The sequence below is a fragment of the Cervus elaphus genome, chromosome 1 (genome assembly GCF_910594005.1).
Source record: "Cervus elaphus chromosome 1, mCerEla1.1, whole genome shotgun sequence".
Lineage (NCBI taxonomy): Eukaryota > Metazoa > Chordata > Mammalia > Artiodactyla > Cervidae > Cervus > Cervus elaphus.
The window spans coordinates 52,337,151-52,362,905 of record NC_057815.1 but is presented as its reverse complement, the minus strand read 5'-3'; the positions used below and the strand labels follow the sequence as shown (position 1 = coordinate 52,362,905).

The window sequence follows — 25,755 nt, the reverse complement described above, 5'->3', positions numbered from 1 at the left end:
TTATTTTAACTGTTCTAGTGGGTGTGAAGTGGTATCTCATTGTGGTTTCCATTTCCATTTCCTTAATGGTTGATGATGTTGAACATCTTCCCAAGGGCTTATTGGCTATTTGTATAATTTCTCTGGAGAAATGTCTATTCAAATCCTTTTCCCACATGTAACTGGATTGTCTTTTTACTGTTTAGTTGAAAGAGACCTTCCTTTATGTATCCTGGATATTAGTCTCTTAAATGATATATGTGTGTGTGTTAGTCGCTCAGTCGTATCCGACTCTTTGTGACCCCATGCACTGAAGCCTGACAGGCTCCTCTGTCCATGGGATTTTCCAGGCAAGAATACTAGAGTGGGTTGCCATTTCCTTCTCCATAGGATCTTCCCAACCCAGGGATTGAACCTGGGTCTCCTGCACTGCTGGCACAAGCTTTACCATCTGAGCCACCAGGGAAACCCTATCTGATATATAATTTGCAATATTTTCTCCCATTCTGTGGTTAATTATTTCACTTTCTTGACATTGAAGAACAACAGTTTTTAATTTTGATGAAATCTGATCTATCTATTATTTATCTGGTGGCATGTCTTAGAAATCACTTGCTAATGCAAGGTAACAAAACCTTATACTCATGTTTTCTTCTAAGAGTTCTACAGTTTAAGCTTTTACATTTAGTTTTCTGATTCATTTTCAGTTAATATTTTTACATGGTGTGAAGTGAGGGGAACAAATTCCCTCTTTTACATATAGATATCTTGTCCTCGTGACATTTGTTGCAAAGATTATTATTTTCCCTATTGAGTTGCTTCAGTATTCTTTTTGAAATCAAATGACTATTAATATAAGGGTTTATTTCTGTACTGCCAACTTGATTTCATTAATCTATATTGCCATCTTCATGCCAGTACCACACTGTCTTGATTACTGTAGCTTTGTAGTAATTTTTGAAATCAAGAATTGTGTGTCCTCCAACTTTGATATTTTTAAAGATTATTTTTGCTACTCTGAATCCCTTGGTATTCCATATGAATTTTAGGATCAAAAGAAAAGCTGCTGATATTTTGAAAGGGATGGCACTGGATCTGCAGATCAGTTTGGGGTACACTGCCATCTTAACAATGTGAAGTTTTCTAACCTGTGACCATGTCTTTACATTTATTTAGGTCTTCTTTAATTTTTTCAAAAATTTTTAATAATTAAAAGATTATTTTTTAATATTTTATTTGTTTGATGCTATTAAAATGGTATTGTTTTCTCAATCTTATTTGCTGATGGTTGTTTGCTGGTGTACCTAGATACAACTGATATTTGTATATTGATCTGCTATTTTGTAATTTCAGTGACAATTTATTTATTAGTTTTATAATGGTTTTAATGGAGTCTTGGGATTTCCTATGTACAAGATTATGTCAACTACAAATAGAAGTAGTTTTACTTCTTGCTTTCCAATCTGGATGACTTTTCTTCTTTTCTTTCGTCTTCTTTTCTTTTGTCTAATTGCACTGACTAGACTCTCCAGCACAACACTGAATAGAATGGCAAGAGCAAACAACCTTGTCTTGTTCCTGATCTTAGAGGAAAGCTCTGAAAGTTTTGCCATCAAGTATGATGCTAGCAGTAGTGTTTTCACATATACCCTTTATCAGATTGAGGAAGTTGCCTTCTATTCTTAGTTTGTTAAATGTTTTTATCAGCAATATTGAGATGATCATGTGATTTTTTAAACTTTATTAATGTGGCATATTATTTGCTTGATTTTTGTATGTCACACCAACCTTTCATTCTTGGGGTAAGTGCCATTTGGCCATGGTGTATATCCTTTTTTATATGTTGCTAAATATGGTTTATAAATGCACAAATACACAGCTATTATTTTGCTGAGGATTTTTGTGACTATATTCACAAAGGATGTCCATCTGTAGTTTTGTTCTGTCTTTTCCTTTGTGAGGCCTTTGTCTGGCTTTTTTTGGCTGAGCTGTGTGGCTTGCAGGAGCTTAGTTCCCTGACCAGGAATTTAACCTGCTCCCTCAGCAGTGAGAGTGCAAGGTGTTAAACACTGGACCACCAGGAAATCCTCTCTTTATCTGCTTTTGGTATTAGGATCACAGTGGCCTCACAGAATTAGGCAGTAAGTTTTCCCTCCTGTTCCATTTTTTTTTGAAGTTTGGAAAGACCATACTAGTAATGCAACTTAAGACCAAGAAAATTAAAGACTGTTTCCTGCTGAATAATTCTATTCTTCTAGTTTATAAGAATATGAAATATGATATGCAAAGACTATTATGAACAAGGTACTAAATATTTAAAAGACAAAAATCAAGCCAACAAGTTTTGTCCCGGATTAAGTTTACTCCCTCCTAAAATTCCTAAAGATAATTTACTTAAGCTATATCACAAACTTATTTTTATTTATTTATTTTTCAGATTTTTAAATTAATTAATTAATTTTTTTTCATTTATTTTTATTAATTGGAGGCTAATTACTTTACAATATTGTAGTGGTTTTTGCCATACATTGACATGAATCAGCCATGGATTTACATGTGTTCCCCATCCTGATCCCCCCATCACAGTTATTTAATTCCATATTTTTTAAATTAATTTCTTTATTTGTTTTACTTTAAAACATTGTGTTGGTTTTGCCATACATTGACTTGAATCTGCCATGGGTGTACACATGTTCCCCATCCTGAACCCCCCTCCCACCTCCCTCCCCATCCCATCCCTCTGGGTCATCCCAGTGCACCAGCCCTGAGCACCCTGTATCATGCATCGAATCTGGACTGGCGATTCGTTTCACATATGATAATTTACATATTTCAATGCCATTCTCCCATATCATCCCCCCCTCGCCCTCTCCCACAGAGTGCAAAAGACTATTCAATACATCTGTGTCTCTTTTGCTGTCTCACATACAGGGTTATCGTTACCATCTTTCTAAATTCCATATATATGCATTAGTATACTGTACTGGTGTTTTTCTTTCTGGCTTACTTCACTCTGTATAATAGGCTCTGGTTTCATCCACCTCATTAGAAATGATTCAAATGTATTCTTTTTAATAGCTGAATAATACTCCATTGTGTATCTATACCACAGCTTTCTAATCCATTCATCTGCTGATGGACCTCTAGGTTGCTTCCATGTCCTGTCTATTATAAACAGTGCTGCGATGAACATTGGGGTGCACGTGACTCTTTCAGATCTGGTTTCCTTGGTGTGTATGCCCAGAAGTGGTATTGCTGGGTTATATGGCAGTTCTATTTCCAGTTTTTTAAGAAATCTCCACACTGTTCTCCATAGCAGCTGTACTAGTTTGCATTCCCACCAACAGTGTAAGAGGGTTCCCTTTTCTCCACACCCTGGATATATGGATTTCTTAAAGTAGTTTTGTGTTAGTACTCCTGGGTAATGTGATTCCTGAGTTTCTCTCTTCTTAAGGATGTTAATATGCTTCCTTATATGTGTTGTACTCTTGTCTCACATTTTAATTTTCTAGAGATTATTGTATTATATTTCAGGCATGAATGTTGCTGTGGAAGAGTCAAAGGATAATCCAAATTCCCTGCCCCTGTTTTTTTCTGTGTGGATGCTTGAAGAACATTCTTTAATCTTGAAGTTCAATTTAATTTGATATATTTCATCTCAAGTAAATCACTCTAGAATGATAAAAATCAGCTGTTTATTTTACAGATTCAGTTTCTTTTAATTTTTTTTTCTGCTGCATTTTTTGTTACCTCTATTTCAGTCTTTTCATTTTTTAAATTTTTGTTGAAGTATAGTTGATTTACAATGTTGTGTTACTCTCAGCTGTGCAACAAAGTGAATCAGTTATACATATACATATATTCACTGTCTGCCTTTTTTTCTTTTGGTTTCACTGAACGTCATGTGGGATCTTAGTTCCCCGACCAGGGATTGAACCTGTACCCCTTCCATTGAAAGAGCAGTCTTAACCACTGTATGACCAGGGAAATCCTCTTTGCTGCAATTTTTTCAAGCTCACTCTTATGCAGATAATAATTAGTCTCATGTTGAATAAAGTTTGTTTCCTGTAATGACTAAATTCTAATTGTTTTCATTTTTGTTTTTTCTCTTATAAGTGATTAATTAGGCTTTTTTGTTTTAGAAATCCTTTTTCAGTTGTGTGCATTTTATTTCTTCCTATTTTATGTTAATTTATTAGAGACAGTTAGTGTTATTTTGACCCTTGAATTGTTTTCATAACTCTGCAATTTCCCTCCATCTCTTGTTGCATCTTATCTGATTTTTGAGTTCTTGCTTTGTTTAATTGAGACTATTAAAAGTTCCTTAGGTATACTTATGAACATGTTTATTCTGCAAAGTATTGAAACAGTTACAGATGTTTCTTTTTTAACACCTCTCACACACTTCTACTTGAATATTCATTGGAAGGACTGACGCTGAAGCTGAAACTCCAATACTTTGGCCACCTGATGTGAAGAACTGACTCATCGGAAAAGACTCTGATGCTGGGAAAGATTGAAGGTGGAAGGAGAAGGGGACAACAGAGGATGATATGGTTGGATGGCATCACCGACTCAATGGACATGAGTTTGAGTAGACGTTGGGAGTTGGTCATTGACAGGGAGGCCTGGCATGATGCAATCCATGGGGTCACAGAATCGGACATGACTAAGCGACTGAACTGAACATACATCTATTATGTTACTAGTATCTAGATCTTTCAAGGCTATTTCTGCAGCTTAACTATGTCATTGAGGACCTAAGCTATTCCTATCTTTTGTTCTGCCATACCTCAAAATCACAAGATGGTTGCCACAGCTCCAAGATTCAAGTTTATACACACCAGCATCCCAGCAAGCAAGGATAGGGAAGGAACTAAGAGGGAGCTAATTTTTATTGTGCTTTGTTTTTTTCAGAAAGGAAAGTTTTCCTCAGAACCTCTCTTCCTTCCACCCCAAACTCTAAATAGACTTCTCCTTTCATATTGCCAGAACATATGCTCTTCTCTAAATAAGTCACTGAAAAAGGAGAACTGGATTGTCATGACTCATCTAAGACAATGACTCTCTACTGAGGCTGATTTTGCCCTTCAAGGGACATTTGACAATATTTGTGAACATTTTTGGTTGATACAACTTCAAACCCAAACCAATATTGGCAAGGATAAAGGGAAGAACAGCAGTTGAGCATATACACTACCAACCTATACACCACTGACTAGTGGGAAGAAACCCATTTTCAGCTAGAACACTAAAGAATAATTTATTTTTCTCAACAAGAGGATTGTTAAATTATCCTTCCATTGCCATACAAATGACAAAACAGAACTCCAAGAGAATGTATGGGTCCTAGATATACAGAGAGTAATGCTTCAACATCAAAGTCAGAAAAAGAAAAAAGCAATTGGGGTTTAACAAGTGAAAAAAATACTTCTGTAGAGTATGAGAATACACCTATGAAAATAAACTAATCAAAACAGTCCTTAATGTGAACTTTGTAAATTATTTTATGAATAAAAGTAAAAGTAAAATAGAGAATAAATTAGAGAAAAATGATATCTGTAGTAGACCGAATAATAAATCCTTAAAGATACTCATGTCTTGACTCCTGGAATCTGTAAATGTTATCATACATGCAAAATTTGTTTTTAAAATATGAATAAGTTCTTAAGAAATAGGGAAATTATTTTTTGATTATCCTGTTAGACTCAATGTAATCACAAAAGTTCTTAGAAAAGGAAGGCAGGAGAGTCAGAGTCAGAATAAGAAATATGACAATGGAAGCAGAGTTGAAGTGATGCCATCACCAAGGAATGCAGACAGCCTCCCCAAACTAGAAAAGGCAAGAAAATAGATTCTCCTCTGGAACCTCCAGAAGGAAATAGCCCTGCTGACAGGCATTTTAGACTTGATTTCCAGAACTGTAAGATAATAAATTTAAGGTTTTTAAACTACTAAGTTTGGGCTTCCCAGGTGGTGCAATGGTAAAGAATCTGCCTGCAAATGCAGGAGACACAAGAGACACAGGTTCGACTCTGGACCCAGAAGACCCTTGAGTAGGAAATGGCAATCCACTCCATTATTCTTGCTTGGTAAATTTCATAGAGAGAGGAACCTGGTGGACTATTGTCTATAGGGTTTCAAAGAGTTGGACATGACTGAACCATCATGCACAGCCACAACAAGTTTGGAATAATTTGCTACAGCAGCATTAGAGTATCCAAGTACAGTCTTACGTAGAAAAAGAACAGCCCGAGACAAAACAAAAATCATCTACAGGACTTGGACAAGGCAAAGACAAGAGAAATCAAAATTGGATCAAAACAGAGGCGATACCTAGTTAAACACTAATTGGTTTCATCATTTTTCATAGTAAGAAGGAAATTGAACATTTCTTTGGGAATTCACTGTGTATTTGTTACAGTTTGATATATGTACTACTAGTCAAGAATCTTTAGAGGAACAGAACCAATTAGAGATTTTATATATGTGAGATGTCTCTGTATGTGTGTCTTAAGAAATCATCCCACACAATTGGGAGGTCCGGCAAGTCTGAAATCTGTAGGGCTGCCTGGCAGTCTGGGAATTCAGGATGATGTTGCAGGAGTGAGAATTCTGGAGGTCAGCAGGCTACAAACTTAGGTAGGGCTTCAATGTTGCAGATGTGAGAATTTCCTCTTCAGAAACCTCAGTCGTTACTCTGAAGGCCTTGAACTGATTGAATGAGGCCCAGTCACATTATGCAGGTACTCTGCTTTATTCAAACTATACTAAATTAAATGTTAATCACATGTTAAAAAACAAAACAAAACCCTTACAGAACACACCTAGTCTGTTCTTTGACCAAGCGACTAGGCACATAATCTAACCAAGTGGCACAGAAAATTAACCATCACAATGTACACATGTACATTTAACTCTATAGTAGAATACACTGTTTAATTAACAACAGTTCCTTTGTTGTGTTCATCAACTTCACTTACTAGTGTTTAGATAAAGATTATTTATTTATGGCTGCACGGGGTCTTTGTTGTTGCACACAGTCTGTCTCTAGTTGTGGTGATCAAGGGCTTCTCTTCATTGCAGTGTGTGGCCTTCTTACTGTGGTGGCTTCTCTTGTTTCAGAGCACAGGCCCTAGAGCATGTAAGATTCAGTAGTTGTGGCGCCTGGGCTTAGTCATTGTGTGTATGGGCCTAGTTGTCCTTCAGTATGTGGAACCTTTCTGTACTACGGATCAAACATGTGTGCCCTGCATTGGCATAGGGATTCCTAACCACTAGACCACCAGGGAAGTCCTAGATAAAGTTTTTTAATCTGGAATCCATGGACCTAAAGATTCTTAATCAGGAATCCATGGATCTCTAGAGGGTCTCCCATCTTCAGGTGTGGGGAGGAGGTTCATGAAACATTCTAATTATATACAGCATTTTGAGTTGATGTATGTTTTTGCATCTTTCTGGGTGATGGGTCCACAATTTTCACTACATGCTCAGAAGACTGAAAGAGTATGAGATGGCCAAGAAAGGTCAAGGAGTCATCATAAACAGACATCAAAGTTGAGTGGACCACTTTTGACAGTTGAAGACTAGGTTCTAACTTTTGAACAAGCAGCACCCTTACCAACTGCCCTGGCAGTTACTCATTATACAAAGTCCTCATCAACTGCAAATAACAGATTAAATATAAATCTTACTCTGATATGATATTACATAGAGAAGGAAATGGAACAGTCCCATAGTTCAGCCCAAAATGAGTCTTTTAGAAGCAATTCTGGAGTCATCATAATTTTATAGATGAGCTATAAATGACTTAATGTCAATACATGGTGGTGGAGTAAGAAGCAATGTGGAGCCTTCCACAGTTTTAGAAATGAAAAGGAATACTGCTCTTTGAATCCTAAACTTATCAACTCAGCATATGTAAGAAGCCAGCAAAATGTCTCCTAGGCTCTACAAACAACTATGTAGTTAAAGTGAATAAATCAATTAATAGGGGAAACTAGTATTTTAAAACAATTCGGACTACAAGTCAGCTGCACAAGGGAACTTATAGGGTGATGGAAATATTCTATATGATACTGTATTTATAGACAGATGACTTATGCCTTTGTCACAACCCATAGAATTACACATCACAAGTAGCGAATTTCTATATGCAAATTTAAAAAATATCAACCAGGATGTGCAGAAATCTCAGGATGGAATGCAGACAATGATGAATGAACCTAATATTACAAATGTACACTATAACTTGACAGAAGGAAGTGGAAAAAACAGGAGCTGACTTAAGTGACTTTGGAAAAACATATTTTGACAGGATACTTCAAGGCTAAAGACAAAAAGAACTAGTTAATATGAGTTAACATTTCTGAAATTACTTTATATACATAGAAGGGTAGAATAAGATCTTCTTTGGTGGCTCAGACAGTAAAAAAAAATTCGCCTGCAATGAAGGAGACCTGGGTTCGATCCCTGGGTCAGAAGGGAATGGCTACCTACTCCACTATTCTTGCCTGGATAATTCCACGGACAGAGTGGCCTACAGTCCATGGAGTCACAAACAGCTGGAAACCACTGAGTGACTATAACATACACAGGGTAGAATAATTGAATGGTATAGATAATAGGAGCCAGATTTCTAACTCTCAGAGAATAAAGTTAAAAATTAATTAAGGAGAAAAGGCTAGAATTAATCTTGTAGTGCTGTATTAGAGTTAGGGATGTATGAACTCAGGTTTGTTGTAAGACATATGCACACAGATACAGAAACATGTATGTGTGTGTTTACATGGATTAATGTCTATGTGTACACACCCTCACAGACACACATAAACACACACATTTGCTAGTTCTGTTCACTGAGTGGGCTGAGAAATGGTGGCAACTCAGCAGCAATAAGCACACTCAGGACTCAGATATTGGTTCCTAAATATAATTCTCCAATAAAAGGACACAGGAGGTAACCTGAAATAACCCTCAGGTAACCTGAAATAACTTTCAGAACTAGAAAAGTCTGACCAAAGCTGCAATTATTTCATCAACAAAATAACAACAAAATAACGATTATTCTCTTATAATACATAGAATAAAATAAATACCCATGAACTTATGCTGATATAAAGAAACCACTGAATAAATAAGTAGATATGTCAATGTGAAAGAAAGAATAAATTTTTCTTACAAAAGAAAAGATTATACATCATGATCAGTGGACTTTATTCTAGGGATGCAAGGGTTCTTCAATATTTGCAAATCAATCAATGTGATACACCATAGTAACAAATTGAAAGATAAAAACCATATGATTATCTCAATAGATGCAGAGAAAGCCTCTGACAAAATTCAGCACCCATTTATGGTAAAAACTCTCCAGAAAGTGGGCATGGAAGGAACATACCTCAACATAATAAAAACCATCTACAATAAACCCACAGGAAACATTATCCTCAAAGGCGAAAAATTGAAAGCATTTCCTCTAAAATCAGGAACAAGAAAAGGGTGCCCACTCTCACCACTACTATTCAACATAGTTTTGGAAGTCCTAGCCACAGCAATCAAAGAAGAAAAAGAAATAAAAGGAATCCAGATTTGAAAAGAAGAAGTAAAACTCACTGTTTGCAGATGACATGATTCTCTACATAGAAAACCCTAAACACACAACAAGAAATTTACTAGAGATAATCAGTGAACATAGTAAAGTTTCAGGATATAAAATTAATACACAGAAATCCCTTGCATTCCTATACACTAACAATGAGAAAACAGAAAGAGAAATCAAGGAAACAATCCCATTAACCATTGCAACAAAAAGAATAAAATACATAAGAATAGATTTACCTAAAGAAACAAAAGATCCATATATAGAAAACTATAAAACAGTGATGAAAGAAATCAAAGATGACACAAATAGATGGAGAAATATACCATGTTCATGGATTGGGAGAATCAATATAGTGAAAATGAGTGTACTACCCAAAGCAATCTATAGATTCAATGCAATCCCCATCAAGCTACCAATGGTATTTTTCACAAAACTAGAAAATATAATTTCACAATTTGTATGGAAACACAAAAAAACCTCAAATGGCCAAAGCAATCTTGAGAAAGAAGAATGGAACTGGAGGAATCAACCTGCCTGACTTCAGACTATACTACAAAGCTACCAGTCATCAAGACAGTATGGTACTGGCACAAAGATGGAAATATAGATCAGTGGAACAAAACAGAAAGCCCAGAGATAAAGCCATGCACCTATGGACACCTTATGTTTGAAAAAGGAGGCAAAAATATACAAAGGAGAAAAGAAAATCTCTTTAACAAGTGGTGCTGGGAAAACTGGTCAACTACCTGTAAAGGAATGAAACTAGAACACTTTCTAACACCATACACAAAAATAAACTCAAAATGGATTAAAGATCTAAATGTAAGACCAGAAACTATAAACTCTTTGAGGAAAACATAGGCAGAACACTCTCTGACATAAATCACAGCAAGATCCTCTATGACCCACGCCCCAGAGTAATGGAAATAAAAACAAAAATAAACAAATGGGACCTAATTAAACTTCAAAGCTTTTGCACAACGAAGGAAACTATAAGCAAGGTGAAAAGGCAGCCTTCAGAATGGGAGAAAATAGTAGCAAACCAAAATATACAAGTAGCTCATGCAGCTCAATAACAGAAAAATAAATGACCCAATCAAAACATGGGCCAAAGAAACAAACAGACATTTCTCCAAAGAAGACATACAGATGGTTAACAAACACATGAAAAGATGCTCAACATCACTCATTATCAGAGAAATGCAAATCAAAACCTCAATGAGGTACCATCTCACGCTGGTCAGAATGGCTGCCATCAAAAAGTCTACAAACAATAAATGCTGGAGAGGGTGTGGAGAAAAGGGAACCCTCTTACACTGTTGGTGGGAATGCAAACTAGTACAGCCACTATGGAGAACAGTGTGGAGATTCCTTAAGAAACTAGAAACAGAACTGCCATACGACTCAGCAATCCCACTGCAGGGCATACACACTGAGGAAACCAGAATTGAAAGAGACATGTGTACCCCAGTGTTCATCGCAGCACTGATTACAACATCTAGGACAGGGAATCAACCTACCTATCCATCAGCAGATGAATTGATAAGGAAGTTGTGGTATAGATACCCAATGGAATGTTACTCAGTGGTACATATACACAATTGAATGTTACTCAGCTATAAAAAAAAGTGCATTTGAGTCAGTTCTAATGAGGTGGATGAAACTGGAGCCTATTATACAGAGTGAAGTAAGTCAGAAAGAAAAACACTAATGTGGTATATTAATGCATATATATGGAATTTAGAAAGATGGTAATGACAACCCTATATGCAAGAGAGCAAAAGAGACCCAGATGTAAAGAACAGACTTTTGGACTCTGTGAGAGAAGGCAAGGGTGGGATGATTTGAGAGAATAGCTTTGAAACATTTATATTACTATATGTGAAATAAATGACCAGTCCAATTTCGATGCATGAAGCAGGGCACTCAAAGCCAGTGCACTGGGACAACCAAGAGGGATGGGATGGGAGGGAGGTGGGAGGAGGGAATCATGACGGGGGATACATGTGCACCCACAGCTGATTCATGTCAATGTTTGGCAAAACCCACCACAATATTGTAAAGAATTAGACTACAATTAAAATAAATAAATTAATTTAAAAAAGAATTCAAAACAGTATTTGTAGATACTTCTTCCTCCAGGGGAGAGAGATAATTCCCATCTCCTTGAGTGTGGGCTGGATTTAGTGGCTTGCTTCCAAAGAACAGAGTATGGGAAAGAAAAATGGTAACTTTACAGTGGAGAAAGCTGGCAGGTACTACCTTGACCAAGTGGATAAGGTTAACATAATCAGTGGCAAATCATTTTGATATCATATATCCCCTGATAAATGGTGTGAGGAAAATTCACCTTACTTCTGTGGTAATTTCCCCCCAAACTCATAACTCTTGTGTAATCATGAGAAAAACCCAAACTGAAGGATATTTGACAAAGTATCTGACCAGTACTCTTCAAAACTCTCAAAGTCATAAAGAACAAAGAGACTTCAGTTCAGTTCAGTTCAATCATTTAGTCATGTCCAACTGTTTGCAACCCCATGGCGGACCGCAGCACACCAGGCCTCCCTGTCCATCACCAACTCCCGGAGTTTACCCAAACTGAAAGACTTAGAAACTGTCAAAGATTGGAGGGGAAATGGTAATGGAAATGTGATAACTAAATGCAAATATGGGATACCAGCTTGGACTAGGAATAGAAAAATGACATCAGTGGAAAGTTTTGGTAACTGTACTGTTTGTGTAAAAGATATTACACACAGTAGGGGAAACTGGGTGAAGCATACATGATGTGTTTGTGCATTTACTGTTGTCCCAGAAGTCTCTTATGTTGTCTTCATTTTTTTTTTTTTTTTCTTTTTTCTATATTGCTTTGTGACAGTGATTTCCACCATTCTGTCCTGCAGGTCATTTATCTGTTGTCTCAGTTATTTATTACTGATTCCTTCTGGTGTATTATTTATCTATCTGTTTGTTTCTTAGTTCTGCTGCTGCTGCTGCTGCTAAGTCGCATCAGTCATGTCCGACTCTGTGCGACCCCATAGACGGCAGCCCACCAGGCTCCGCTGTCCCTGGGATTCTCCAGGCAAGAACACTGGAGTGGTTTGCCATTTCCTTCTCCAACGCATGAAAGTGAAAAGTGAAAGTGAAGTCACTCAGTCATGTTGGACTCTTTGTGACCCCATGGACTGCAGCCCAACAGGCCCTTCCGTTCATGGGATTTTCCAGGCAAGAATACTGGAGTGGGGTGACCATTGCCTTCTCTGTTAGTTCTTTTACGGCTTTGGTAAACATTTCTTGCATCTTCTCCATTGTATTCCCAAGACCCTGGATCATCTTCACTATCATTATTCTGAATTATTTTTCTGGAAGGTTGCCTATCTCTACTTCATTTAATTGTTTTTCTGGGGTTTTATCTTTTCCTTTCATCTGGGACATAACTTTCTGCTTTTTCATCCTGATTTGCTTTCTGTAATGGACAGGGAGGCCTGGCGTGCTGTAGTCCATGGGGTCGCAAAGAGACATGACTGAGCAAATGAACTGAACTGAACTGAATGTGCTTTTTGTTCTAGCTGATGTGGGATTGTGGTTCTTCTTGCTTCTTCTTTAATCTGATGGAGGAGGTTAAGAGGCTTGTGTAGGCTTCCTGATGTGAGATACTGGCGGTGGGGAAAACTGGGTCTTGCTCTGGTGGGCAGGGCCTTGCTCAGTAAAACTTTAATCCAATTATCTCATATAGACTTTTCTTAATCCTGTGTCTGTCACTCCCCCAATATCAGGGTTTTTTCCAGCAAGTCAGGACTTCCATGGTGGCTCAGACAGTAAAGAGTCCACCTGCAGTGTGGGAAATCCAGGTTCGACCCCTGGATCAGGAAGCTTGAAGGCAGAAGGAGAAGAGAGGGATAGAAGATGAGATAGTGGGATTGTATTACCCATTCAATGGACATGAACTTGGGCAAACTCCAGGGGATGGTGGCGGACAGGGAGGCCTGGCATACCACAGTCCATGGGGTCGCAAAGAGCCAGATACAACTTGGCAACTGAACACACACACATCTGTCATTTGCTGGCTTTGTGACCACAGGGAGGTAATTTATATCCCCACAGCTCAGTGTACTTGTGTGACTTTGGAAAAGTTGCATAACCTCTCTGTCCTTGGAAGCATTCTTATTTGAATTTCTGTCACAGCACTTCTCATTGAAGAAGGACCCTCTAGCCAAAAACTTTAAGATAGTTTATTCAGCCTACAGAAACTGTGGTTCTGGGAAAGGAATGCAGTGAAAAGGGCACATGAACATACTGTCACTAGAAAAATACATCCGCTGTATAAACCAATCATCCAGCTTTCAAGCTAATTGCACCAACACAGAAAATTCTGTTATTGAGTCTCTCACTGAGAATCTGTTCATTATAGGGTCCAAAGTTTACTTTCTGGACTAGTAAGCCTCACATTCAGACCTTACAATCTGATGGGTTCCCTCCCCAAGTCCTCCCCCACCTCCTCAACACCCCTTTATCCACTTTGTTGTTCCAGCCTATTAGGCTTCCCAATAGCCCGCTCTCCCAGCAATAAGTCCAGTAACAACCATACTTGCTACATATAAGATATCCCTGATATCTTGGCATCCCTTTTACTCTCTTGAATAACATGAATACCACTTTACAAAGTGAGATTCCCTCAGCCCCCTTGATGTTTTTATTAAGTAAAAGTTGTGGCTATATACTGGAAAAGTTGGGGCATAACACCAATAAACAATGACTCTAGATTCCAGGCTCTATCTGGTTCCTACTGTGTTGAAAGAAAAGAACTCGAGTTTCTCTCTCCTGCATAATTTTTCTTTCATCTCTGTATACATTACCTGTGCTTTTCCTTACCATTCTATGTTTGAAGGTCTGTGTAACCTGACTTGCCACTTCTCAGAGATGAAGAGAGAAGTACACATGTCATTCATATTTCAGGTATGAGGTCCTTTCCCCTTCTCAATTTTTTACCCATCCTAAAATTTTGCTATGTACCTCAAGTTCTGGCCAACAAGACTCTAACCTGGTTGTAAATTTCTAGTAACTATTGTAACCAAGAACTTTTCTTTACCACTCAAAGTTTGCCAAACTCTATACTAAAAATAGAAATATGTTAGTGAGCCAGGCAGAGGTAAGCAGAACATCTTCTTATGTAAGCTAAAATGAAAAATAAAGTTGCTAAATATTTGTTTCCTCTTTATTATTCAAACTTTCTTACATATAATTTTGTGTGTGTGATTATTACAGTAAATAAACTTAACATCAAGAAATGGACAGTTTCAAGAAATGGCAGGCTACAGTCCATGGATCACAGAGTTGGACATGACTGAGTGACTAACATTTCCACACTTTCTGTATATGTACATATTTTAAAAACACATCTATAGAAGCTCTCACATTTTCTTCCCACAGATGCCTGGGCTGCTAGAGCCTTGCTTTCCATAACCGTGCTCAGGGATACAAAAATCTAATGGCTGACTTCTATGAAATGTACATTTTCAGTTTTACCGCAAACCATGAAACTGCTTTTCAAAATGCAATGTGCTAATCTGCAAGCAGTTTATGAAGGAGCTCCTATTTCTTCACATTCTTTCTAAACTCCATATTGTGGAGTTTACACCTGCCAGCCTGTGGATTGATCTCTCCCCTCAGGGATCAGATTCCTGCTCTGACTGTCTCATTAGATAAGGAAGCCCCCTATTTTCACCTTAGCACTAGATCTTTGATTGTTTAATGTCCCTGAAAATAAGATTACTCCACAGAAGTAAAATAAAAGTTTCAATAGTGGGCCAGTTGTTGTTGTTCAGTTGCTAAGTTGTGTCCACCTCCTTGAAACCCCATGGGCTGTAGTCTGCCAGGCTCCTCAGTCCTTGGGGCTTTCCAGGAAAGAATACTGGAGTGGGTTGCCATTTCCTTCTGCAGGGGATCTTCTCAGACCGGGAATCAAACCCATGTCTCCTGTATTGCCAGGAACATTCTTTACCACTGAGCCACGAGGGAAGCCCGGGACAGTAATAAATGTGAATTTAATAATATATTCTTTTCTGATCCTTCATGAGTCTTTAAAACATAATAAAATAATGTTAAGACATTGTCACCAGGAGCCATTACACACTACTGCCTACTATCTGGCACCTAAATAAGTCTTCAGTAAATATTTGGTGAATGAACAGAAGGAAATGTCAATAATATGTAGCCATGTACAAATACAACTAGGTATCTCTCTTCATCCCTCTCTTTTTGTTGCTTCCCTGACCAGAGTTACCAAGTCCCGTTAGTTCTACTTCTGAGATATCTTTTGTGGCCCTTTCTTCTTAATGATTCCCACTAACGTGACCCAGGTTATAGCCATCTGAATCTCTCTTCCTTTCCCATTTTCTCATCCCAAAACGGACAATATGTCAGTTATTCTTTCATGTTTGTATGGCATCATACATGTTTATCTTCTGCCTGGAAAATATTCATCTGACAATATTCTTACTTATCCTTTAGGATTCAAGTCAAATTTTACCTCCTCTGTGAAGATTTTCTTGACTTCTGGGCAGTTTGTCCTCTGTGCTCCCACAGATGTTTTAATGACTCTTCTAATTGGTTTGTTCTGCTTGTTCGCTAAGTTGTGTTGGATCTTTGCAACTCCATGCACTGCAGCATGCCAGGCTTCCCTGTTCTTCACTATCTCCCAGAGTTTGCTCAAACTCATGTCTCATTGAGTCGGTGATGCCATCCAACCATCTCATCCTCTGTCGCCCCCTTCTCCTCCTGCCCTCGATCTTTCCCAGCGTCAGGGTCTTTTCCAATGAGTTGACTCTTTGTATTATGTGGCCAAAGTATTGGTGCTTCAGTTTCAGCATCAGTCCTTCCAATGAGTATTCAGGGTTGAGTTCTATAAGGATTGATTGGTAAAGATCTCCTTGCTTCCCAAGGGACTCTCAGGAGTCTTCTCTAGCACCACAGTTTGAAAGCATCAATTCTTTGGTGCTCAGCCTTCTTTATGGTCCAACTCTCACACCCGTACATGACTACTGGAAAAATCATAGCTTTGACTATACGGATCTTTGTCGGCAAAGTGATGTCTCTGCTTTTTAGTATGCTGTCTAGGTTGGTCATTTCTTTTCTTCCAAGGAGCAAGCATCCTTTAATTTCAAGGCTGCAATCACCATCTGCAGTGATTTTGGAGCCCAAGAAAATAAAATCTGCTACTATTTCCACTTTTCCCCCAACTGCTTGCCATGAAGTGATGGGACTGGATGCTATGATCTTAGTTTTTTTGAATGTTGAGTTTCAAGCCAGCTTTTTCACTCTCTTCTTTCACCTTCATCAAGATGCTCTTTAGTTCCTCTTCACTTTTTGCCATTAGGGTGGTATTATCTGCCTATTTGAGGTTATTGATATTTCTCTCAGCAATCTTATTCCAACTTATGATTATCCCGCCCAGCATGATGTACTTTGCATATAAGTTAAATAACCAGGATGAAAATATATGGCCTTGTTGTACTCCTCTCCCAATTTTTTTTTTCCTCTCCCAATTTTGAACCAGTCTGTTGTTCCATGTCTGGTTCTAACTGTTGCTTCTTGACCTGCATATGGATTTCTCAGGAGGTAGGTAAAGTGGTCTGGTATTCCCATCTCTTTAAGCATTTTCCACAGTTTGTTATGATCCACACAAAGGCTTTAGCATAGTTGATGAAGTAAAAGTAGATGTTTTTCTGGAATTCCCTTGCTTTCTCTATGATCCAATGGATGTTGGTAATTTGATCTCTGGTTCCTCTGCCTTTTCTAAATCCAGCTTATACATCTGGAAATTCCCAGTTCATGTGCCATTGAAGCCTAGCTTGAAGGATTTTGAGAATTATTTTGCTAGCATGTGCAGTTGTATGGTAGCTTTGAGTTCGATTCCTAGGTAGGGAAGAACCCCTGGAGAAGGGAATAGCTAGCTACCCATTCTAGTAATTCTTATCTAGAGAATCCAGGGGCAGAGAAGCCTGGTGGGCTATAGTCCACAAGGTTGCAAAGAGTTGGACATTACTGAGTGACTTCTTGTTCAGTTCAGTTCAGTTCAGTCACTCAGTCGTGTCCGACTCTTTGCGACCCCATGAATCGCAGCACGCCAGGCCTCCCTGTCCCTCACAAACTCCCGGAGTTTACTCAAACTCATGCCCATCGAGTTGGTGATGCCATCCAGCCATCTCATCCTCTGTCGTCCCCTCTCCTCCTGCCCCCAATCCCTCCCAGCATCAGTGTCTTTTCCAATGAGTCAACTCTTCACATCAGGTGGCCAAAGTATTGGAGTTTCAGCTTCAGCATCAGTCCTTTCAATGAACACCCAGGACTGATCTCCTTTAGAATGGACTGGTTCGATCTCCTTGCAGTCCCAGGGACTCTCAGGAGTCTTCTCCAACACCACAGTTCGGAAGCATCAATTCTTCAGTGCTCAGCTTTCTTCACAGTCCAACTCTCACATCCATACATGACCACTGGAAAAACCATAGCCTTGACTAGACAGACCTTTGCTGGCAAAGTAATGTCTCTGCTTTTTAATATGCTATCTAGGTTGGTCATAACTTTCCTTCCAAGGGGTAAGCATCTTTTAATTTCATGGCTGCAATCACCATCTGCAGTGATTTTGGAGCCCCCCAGAATAAAGTCTGACACTGTTTCCACTGTTTCCCCATCTATTTCCCATGAGGTGATGAGACCAGATGCCATGATCTTAGTTTTCTGAATGTTGAGCTTTAAGCCAACTTTTTCACTCTCCTCTTTCACTTTCATCAAGAGGCTTTTTAGTTCCTCTTCACTTTCTGCCATAAGGGTGGTGTCACCTGCATATCTGAGGTTATTGATATTTCTCCCGGCAACCTTGATTCCAGCTTGTGCTTCCTCCAGGCCAGTGTTTCTCATGATGTACTCTGCATATAAGTTAAATAAGCAGGGTGAGAATATATAGCCTTGATGTACTCCTTTTCCTATTTGGAACCAGTCTACTGTTCCACATCCTGTTTTAACTGTTGCTTCCTGACCTGCATATAGGTTTCTCAAGACTTCTTGTTGGACTACCTTTAATTGTCCTTATTTTTTTGCCATCTTGATCAATGTTGTCCAATAGAAATATAATACTAGCCACATATAATTTTTCTAGTAGTCATATTAAACATGTAAAGAGAAATAGATTAAAAGAATTTAGATATTTTAATTTAGGCTAATACATCCCAATTATTATCATTTCAATATGCAACATATTTATCAATGAGGTATTTTATCTTATTTCTTGGTACTAAGTCTTCAAAATTCTGCATTTTTTATACTTATAGCATTCTCCAATCTAGACTGGCCACATTTCAAGTGCTCAGTAGCCATATGTGGTTAATGGCTCCCATACTGAACAACTAGTGGACATTTAAAAGGAATCATATCCTATTAACTTTTGTACTCCCAGGTGTTTGTCAGAAATACTTAACAAATGTTTGCTAAATGAATTAATGAATAAATGAAGAATGACAAAAATAGCTGGTGTTGATTGCTTACTAAGTAAAAGGCAATGCGATAAGCGATACATGTAAATTCATTCCGTTCCCTACCAGCAATGTTCAGTTGATATTCAATGGCTACTTAACAGTGATTAAGTAATAATTAGTGTTGGGAAAGCCACTTACTTTCTTAAGAACACAATTTTCCCACTTGTGAAAGGAGATGGGCAAAGTGACTCTTAGACCAGTCCTAAAATAGTGTGGATATAAATAAATGCAGTGTATTTTGAGTTGAGTCATGAAAATAATGAATGGTCAGGTAACTTTAGAAGACTAATGTGCAGTGGAAGGACACACATTTTGGAATTAGGCACATCTTGTTAGAATTCCCAACTTCATTATTCAGATAGTTATATGCTCTTAGGCAATGAAATTAAATTTACTAACCTTCCACTTCTTTGTAAAATGGAGACAATAATACCTACCTTGTTGTGGAGTTTGGAAATAGTATTTCTAAAATGTTTGACATATTTGTATATCTTCAAAAGACAGAGACATTATCGGTTATGAGAAATCTTTCACTCTACTTGCCCCCTTAGGATTTAACAATCTTAAAAATAAGCTTTTACATAGGGCTTACCATGTGCTAGAATGCTTTAAAATGTAATATTAACTCATTCAGCTTGATAGCATTCCTATGACGTAAATGCTGTTACTGCTATTTCCATTTCACCCCCAGGAAACTGAGACAAAAATAACTTGCCCACGGTCACACAGATAGTAAGTGGTAGTGCTTGGATTGTGCCACTTACTAGGTGGTGTAATGCCAGGTGTTCAGTGCCAAAGTCAGGACATACGTCTCTCCTCTCTCTTTTGTGTTTCAGCATTTGCGGGTTTTCGATAGTTGCAATGAGCAGAAGCTACTCTCTAGCCGTGGTGCTTGGGCTTCTCTTGTGGTGGCTTGTCTGGTTGCAGAGCATGGACTCCCAGGTGTGCAGGCTACAGTAACTCTGCAACAGGCTCAGTACTTGGAGTGCATGGGCTTAGTTGCCCTGTGCCATGTGGAATCTTTCTGGACTAGGAATGGAACCTGTGTCCTCTGCATTGGCAAGAAGATTCTTAACCACTGGATCAACAGGGAAGTCTTTTTTTTTTTTTTTAAACTATTTTTATTAATTTATTTATGGCTGCATCGGGTCTTTGTTGTCGCATACAGAATCTTTTGTTGCAGCACGTGGGCTTCTCTCTAGTTGTGGCACATAGGCTCAGTAGTTGCAGCTTGAGGCCTTATCTGCTACAAGGCGTGTGGGGTCTTTAAAAGTTCCCAGTGGCGGTTTGCTCACTAAGTCATGGCCGACTCTTGTGACCCCCTGGACTATAGCCTGCCAGGTTCCTCTGTCCATGGGATTCTCCAGACAAGAATACTGGAGTGGGTTGCCATTTCCTTCTCCTGGGGATCGTCCCAAGAATCTAACCCGGGTCTCCTGCATTGCAGGCAGATTCTTTACCAACTGAGCTACCAGGAAGCCCTCATAGTTCCCAGACCAGTGATCAAATCTGTGTCCCTTGCTGTGGAAGGTGGCTTCTTAACCACTGGACCACCAGGGAAGTCCCTAGAGTCAGGACTCTTTATCACTGCTCTATTCTTCTCAAGCTAACCACTGATTAATTCATGAGAAAAAACCATACAATTGGCTGCACTAATAAATATATGTTATTATATCATATTTGTTATATGATAATAAATATCATAACAGAGTGGTAAAATGGCTTTTTTTTAATGGAGAAACTAATCTGTGCACTGTTCTCCACTCTGGAGAATAAATGATTGGGGATTGAGTCAAATGTAAGTTCTATTTCCTTAAGAAGCATACATTTGTAATCACTCACAATTTTTTTACACATAGGTGTGGTTTGCTGCCTAAGGCTCTCCCAGTTCAGGTCCTTTGTTTCAACTGTTTCTGTTAAAGAGGCCTCTCCCTAGAAGCTCAAGGGTGAGCTGATACTGATTTCAGAGACTTTAGGCATAATTCTCTAAAAGAACCACCCAAAGAGGAGGACAGAGGGGAGTCAGAGTCTGTGACTTACACCTTGGACCTGTTGTGGTGTTAGAATACAGAACTAGTGCTTCTCACTTCTGGGCATTGGGAGCAGCTGTATTCTGACTGATGCACAAAGGGAGTAAATCACTAAAAAAGAAAGAAAAACGAAAAAAGGCAGGAAAAAGAAAATAACCTCCAGGTCTCAGGGTTCTATTGATTTACTACCACCCTCAAAGTAAGTTCCAAATAAATGCCAACGCTATACACAAAAGATTGGCAAATGACTATCAAATCAGTTGTGGGAAGAAACTGGCTAGCAAGACAGTTACTTCTATTCACAGTGACACTTGGAAAAAAAGACAACAAATGGTATTTAAAGAAATGTTACATTTACTGTTCTTCTTCCAATACCTGTAAGCCAGCTAACAATAGAACACTATTATCAAACAGGGTCTTTGAGGAGATGCTCAAAAACTAAGGCAAAATTTTACCTCTATCTTCTTAGAGGTTTTCAATAGGGCCTGAAAATTAAACTGACATAATACAAGACAAATGTATACACATTTGTATGTTTTACATGACACAGGGACTTGATAAGAAAACGAAGACCCCCCCCCCCCGCCCCCCAACAAATGGCAAAACCCACAGGCTTTTACATTAGGTGAAACAAAGAAGAAATTGTGGGAAAGTACCTTGTAGCTCAGTTGGTAAAGAATCTGTCTGCAATGCAGGAGACCCTGGTTCAATTCCTGGGTCGGGAAGATCCCCTGGAGAAGGAAATAGTAACCCACACCAGGGTCAGACACGACTTAGCAACTAAACCACCAACTAAATTACGTGGGAAGGTTAAAAAAAGATAAGAATCATTTTAACAGGTCTGTTTATACAGGATTCTCTCAGCTTTGATTCCCTATTGAAGAATGTTTCTTTCTCCTGGTATAGGGAGAGTATCCTTCACACAGGAGATTTCACCTCCTTTTTTGAGGAAGAAATGGGGAGATTAGAAGTTTTTTTGGCATCTGTTATTGTTTCAAATAGCAGGTGAGCTAGTGGTAAAGAACCTGCCTGCCAATGCTGGAGACATAAGAGATGTGGATTTGATCCCTCGGCTGGGAAGATCCTCTGGAGGAGAACTTGGCAACCCACTCCAGTATTCTTGCCTGCAGAATCCCATGGACAGAGGAACCTGGCAGGCTACAGTCCATGGGGTAGCAGAGTCAGACATGACTGAAGTGACCCAGCAGCAGTAGCAGCATTCGTTCAAGTGCCTTTAGTTCAAAATAATCCTTATGTCAAAGCATATTTTGGAGTGGCATAGTCTGCCACTTTTTATTCCTCTCCTTTGAAATTCCCCCTAAAGATTCATAATCCAGAATCTGAGTTGGCAGATTATTCTGTTTATCATTGAATAAGTCTCTTAGTCTTGAGAATAGGTCAGTTCATTTGAACAGCAGTGTCTCAGTTCAGAAGGCAGTGGTACATGTGAGAGTAGTAATTCATCTAAGTCAGATCTCTATTTGATGTGAACAATCAGGCATTCAATGAGGAGCATTTTTAAATGGAAACAAAAGAAAAATAAATATTAACAGTTGGAAACCTAGTTTCTGAGTACAGAGGACAGCCAGGTGAGAAGATTTCTAGATTTAAGCTTAGAAGCATCTTTAGATGGTAGAATGAGGAGGGTAGTTTTTTGTACTTTGATGAATATCCTGGTTTGAAGTTTGAAGTCTCTGGTTATGGCACTGGGTGTTCTGGTGAATTTTCTGAGTGGCCCACACAAGACAGCAGGCATGAAGGTTTTCTTTTAATGTGTGATTTATTGTGATGATTTTTCTGAAGTTTATATTGTCATCTAGTTTTAGATTTTAGGACTTGGGGAAAAGGGAATTTTGAGTTCTTAGTGATTTCAAGTCAGAAGGGTGGGAGAAAAATTAGAAGTGATAATTTGGAGAGTGGTAGCCATATACTGGAGGAAACTAGAAGAATTAAAAATCTAGAGCAGTTTATGAGTAGGTAACAAAACCTCAAAGACAGTGAACACAGCTAGAATCTAATAGTTACAAGAATGTGTTATAGTTTTTCACTGAAATATGTTTTCTCTCTAGAGTCAACCCCATTTTTATTAAACATAGTTACAGTAAGACTATTTTCTTTTTGTAAAATAAGTTTAGTCTTATTAAACTTAGCCTGATTATTTATGTAAGTGCAGCAAGAATGACTTATCATATAGGTTTTTTTTGTCTGCTTTGATAGAACTTTTAATAAGGAATCTTAGGCTGAAACTTTAAAAGTCTTTCAAGGATAAGAAGCCAATCATGAATTCACCATCAGACTTTGCCTATGTACCCATGTGCCATAGTACCCATGGATTTAGGTGAATTCCGCTCTTCTTGAGGTATCCAATATACTTTCAAGCTGGATTTAGAAAAGGCAGAGGAACCAGAGATCAAATTGCCAACATCTGCTGGATCATCAAAAAAAGCAAGAGAATTCTAGAAAAACATCTATTTCTGCTTTATTGACTACATCAAAGCCTTTGACTATGTGGATCACCACAAACTGTGGAAAATTCTTAAAGAGATGGGAATACCAGACCACCTGACCTGCCTCTTGAGAAATCTGTGTGCAGGTTAGGAAGCAACAGTTAGAACTGGACATGGAACAACATACTGGTTCCAAATATGGAAAGGAGTATGTCAAGGCTGTATATTGTCACCCTGCTTATTTGACTTATATGCAGAGTACATCATGAGAAATGCTGGGTTGGATGAAGCACAAGCTGGAATGAAGATTGCCGGGAGAAATATCAATAACCTCAGATACACAGATGACACCACACTTATGGCAGAAAATGAAAAGGAACTGAAGAGCCTTTTGATGAAAGTGAAAAAGTTGGCTTAAAACTCAACATTCAGAAAACTAAGATCATGGCATCTGGTCCCATCACTTTATGGCAAATAGATGGGGAAACAGTGGAAACAGTGACAGACTTTATTTTTGGGGGCTCCAAAATCACTGCAGATAGTGACTGCAGCCATGAAATTAAAAGACTCTTACTCCTTGGAAGAAAAGTTATGACCAACCTGAACAGTATATTAAAAAGCAGAGACATTCCTTTGCCAACAAAGGTTCGTCTAGTCAAAGCTATAGTTTTTCCAGTAGTCATGTATGGATGTAAGAGTTGGACTATAAAGAAAGTTGAGTGCCGAAGAATTGATGCTTCTGATCTATGGTGTTTGAGAAGATTCCTTACAGTCCCTTGGACAGCAAGGAGATCCAACCAGTCCATGCTGAAGGAAATCAGTCCTGAATATTCATTGGAAGGACTGATGCTGAAACTCCAAAACTTTGATCGTTTGATGCAAAGAACTGACTCACTGGAAAAGACTCTGATGCTGGGAAAGATTGAGGGCAGGAGGAGAAGGGGAGGACAGAGGATGAGATGATTGGATGGCATCACCGATTCAATGGACATGAGTTTGAGCAGACTCTGGGAGTTGGTGATGGACAGGCAGGCCTGGCATACTGCAGTCCATGGGGTCACAAAGAGTCAGACACGTCAATAACTGTGAATGATGAAAGACTTAAAAACAGCCATGGTTAAAGATCTGGTAAGAGTTCACTATTTAAAAAATGATACTAATAAATAAATAAATAACGATACAATTATCAGGGACATTTGGTTATTTCTGTGACATGGAATGTTTTTTAAATAACTGGGTTTATGACTACTTACATAGATAATAAGGACACTGACAAATTTCTAGAAAATTTGGAAAATTCTTGAAATATTAGCAACATATGGCCATACAAATATAAACAAATGAAAGTTGTTTAGCATTTCTAACAATGGCTTTTATGTAATTTAACACATTAAATAAGCTAATTAATCTCGCTCTTCTCAAGGAGAGGGAACAAGTCTTTTGAGATCTTCTGAGGGGCATACAGAAAATCTAAGTTAGTTCAAGGTCAAAAAGTCTTCATTTTGAATTTGATTGGGGGAAATTTATCAAAATTGTCAAAAGGTTTAAAACACTTAAGTAGTATCATAGGTCACTGAAAAACAGATATCTAATTAAGGTGACTATTGAAAGATTTTAAAGGGAAATGCAAAAAATTACATAGGTGTTAAAAAAAAAAAAACCATCAGCTATTTTAATACCAAAGACTCAGTTTTGAAAGTAAGCAAAGACCTAATAAATACAGTGAGAGAAATAGGAAATTACTTTGATCAAACACAAAATATTTATTTCCTTGACAAACAAAAATAAAGAAAACATCCTTTTATGATCTTGTATTAAAAGCAGACCAAACATAGCATAACCTTTAAAAACTGTATTAAAAAATTTAAAAATTTTACAATAGCAGACTAATAATCTAATAAACTTTGTCATGTTAACAGAGAAAAAAATTTAACTATAGTTTGTATCCATATACTATTGCAATCATTTAAAAACATCTTATGGGTGTGTATGTACTCAGTTGTGTCCAACCCCTTGTGACCCCATGGACTAGAGCCCACCAGGCTACCCTGTCCATGGAATTTTCCAAGCAAGAATACTGGAGTGGGTTGCCATTTCATACTCCAGGATATCTTCCTGACCCAGGGATTGAGCTCAGGTCTTCTGCATTGCAGGCAGTCTCCTGCACA

General features: G+C 38.2%; 1 long non-coding RNA gene across 1 annotated transcript; it reads left to right on the top strand.

Moving 5' to 3' along the window:
* Nucleotides 1–308: 308 nt before the first annotated feature.
* On the top strand, nucleotides 309–9,546 carry LOC122691757. The gene is made up of 3 exons (XR_006340504.1): nucleotides 309–343; nucleotides 4,786–4,788; nucleotides 9,414–9,546. It is a non-coding gene; the product is annotated as an uncharacterized LOC122691757 (long non-coding RNA).
* Nucleotides 9,547–25,755: the final 16,209 nt, after the last annotated feature.